General features: G+C 46.6%; 1 protein-coding gene across 1 annotated transcript in view; it reads right to left on the minus strand.

The window, feature by feature from the left end:
- LOC121874988 (transient receptor potential-gamma protein-like) overlaps positions 1-2,500 on the minus strand; it is a 135,516-nt gene that overhangs the window by 79,603 nt on the left and 53,413 nt on the right.

Here is a 2,500-nt window from a genome sequence, read left to right on the forward strand (position 1 = left end):
CCATCTATATATCAGGTGATGAAAAATCAGCACTGCATCCGGCTGTCTCTTTAAATGTCTCCCTCTCAATCAATTTATCTGTCTATTGGTGTCCCTGTTTGTCTACCAATCTGTCTGTCTGTCTGTTTGTCTCTTCCTTAGGCATCAGCGAAGGAGAAACATTTTATATGGTAATGAGGTGGCGGTGGCTCGACACGAAGGGAATTCTTAAGTTATGTCAACAATGAAGAGAGAGAGAGAGAAACTATTACTACCGACGACGTAAGACTCTGATACATATATAGAGCTCAGATCCTGTTAAAGTTTTCTCTTCTTCGCTTCCCCGTGACCTCTTCCCGTCACTGTCAAACTTCATCAGACACTTCTTCCTGCTCACCGTCGCTGTCACTTTCCTCCGTTACTAACCCTCAGTCACTTCCTCCCGTCAACTGTTCCCGTCACTCGGACTTTATATCAACAACAAACTTTGGACTTCCGGCGTGTCTGACTCATCCCCCACCATCACCCCCACCGTATGTCCACCCCCCACCGTATGTCACCCCCTACCTGACTTTATTGGACAGGATTATTGTGACTTTTTAAGTATTAAGTAATGTTAAGTAGACATACTATGAGGACTTAAAGAACCAGGAAAGGTGAGTTAAGCTGAGAGTTACGATAAAGGGGAAATGGTTATGAGGGAAAATGGGAGTGATGGTAGTAGTGGTAGTGGTGGTAAGTGGTAGTGGATGTGGTAGTAGGTAGGCAGTGGTGGTAGTGGTTTGGTGGTGATGGTGGTAGTAGGTGGTGGTAGGGTTTAGTAGGTGGTAGTAGGTGGGTGGGTGGTGGTAGTAGGTGGGTGGGTGGTGGTAGTAGCAGGTGGTTGGTGGTAGTAGGTGGCAGTGGTAGTAGGTAGGATGAGTGGTGGTTGTTTAAACAGAGAGAGCCTACCCACCACCTTACCTTTCTTCATTTGTCTTCCCCTCTTCTCCAGTCACACCTCCCCTCTCTCTTCTTCCCTCACCCTCTTAGGTAAAAACCCTTCTCCTCCCCCTCTCCTTCCACCCATCTTCCCCCTCCTTAACTGCATCCCCCTCATTTAGAATTACCCATAAACCCCCTCGCCCACACGTGATCCAGTGGTCTCCCAGGACCAATTGTCTTGATGGAGAGGAAACACTAGCCAATAAAACCTCTATTGTGAGTGGGAATAAGGCCCATAAGGGGATGAACTTGGGGTGGTGGGTGGAGGGGGAAAGGAGGCAGAAAACAGACAAGATGAAGGGTAACTATAGAAGATCCTGAGAGGGTGAGTGTTGAGAGAAAAGAGGACGGTGTTGATGCCATGATCGACCTTATCACCAGAGGACTTAAGGATGATAATACCTCGCTAGCTTGAAGGAGAGGGAGGGGGTGAAATGGGGAGGAGATAAAGAAGCCCGTAGAGTGGAGATTGGTTTAGTAATCTCCGGGGGTAAGATAAAGGGGATCCCCTTTACATGGCCTTATTTTCGGGTTTTTGTTTTTTTTTGACTCGTGCCCCGTTTTGGATATCAACTTTCGGGGGCCATATTTTACGGACGGAAGGCGTTTATGGTGATGGAAGTGATGACAACAGGAATGGAAGGAGGAGGAGGAGGTCTGAGAGGAGATCCTAAAGGGGGCGTCTCATCGGTGGTCAACAGGAACGGAAGAAGAAAGAGAAGGAAGAAGGGGAGGTAGAAGAGGAGGAGGAAAGTGGTCTGGGCCGGTTCATAAAAGGGTTTTCTTTCATGGCAGTTGTTTTTGTCTTAAGTTACGTTGGCAGGCGGGGGTCAGAAGACGTTTGGTAGTCGACGGATACGAGAAATCGTAAGTTTTCCCCAGTGGCCGACACCACCTAACTTGGCCGGCTACCGATAAGGCGTTAGTCGGGCTGTAGTCTAAATCTTACAAGTCGGGTCGTTACCGATAGATCGTAACTCAGTTTTTCTATTGCGGTTATTGTCTAAGTCTTGCAAGATGGACTGCAGCCATGATCTTGCAAGGTGGACTGTAGCCAAAATGTTGCAAGACAGACTGCAGCCTAATCACGACTGGGTGTTACCGTCAGCTCGTAAATCGGATTTTTATCATACAGAGTTCATCCGACCAACGATAAGCCGGATTACAATAAGCTGTTTAGAAATTTACATTTAACAAGCCAGCGTTGGAGTTATCAAGAGAAAACATCATTTGTGTTTAATATAAGATAGAAGGGAAATTCGTTTAAGGGGATGAGGTGATATTTGACCATCTCAGGTTAGGTCAGGTCAGGTCAGGTCAGGAGAAATGAGGTAAAGAAAATGTTGATCGTTAATCAGCCCTTTCAATGTGATTCCCGCAGTTTAACATTTTATTCTAGCCATCACAGGACGATTTTATTCAGCTTTGGGAAACTTTCCGCAGCCAAAGAGGCAAAAAAGTTGTGTTTTGGATGGCTGGTTCGGGTCAGCTTAGGTCAGAAGTGGTGGGTCGATGATAAAGATAATTATGGCTCGTC

This window comes from Homarus americanus, unplaced genomic scaffold (genome assembly GCF_018991925.1).
Source record: "Homarus americanus isolate GMGI-L3 unplaced genomic scaffold, GMGI_Hamer_2.0 scaffold55, whole genome shotgun sequence".
In the NCBI taxonomy this organism is placed as follows: Eukaryota; Metazoa; Arthropoda; class Malacostraca; order Decapoda; family Nephropidae; genus Homarus; species Homarus americanus.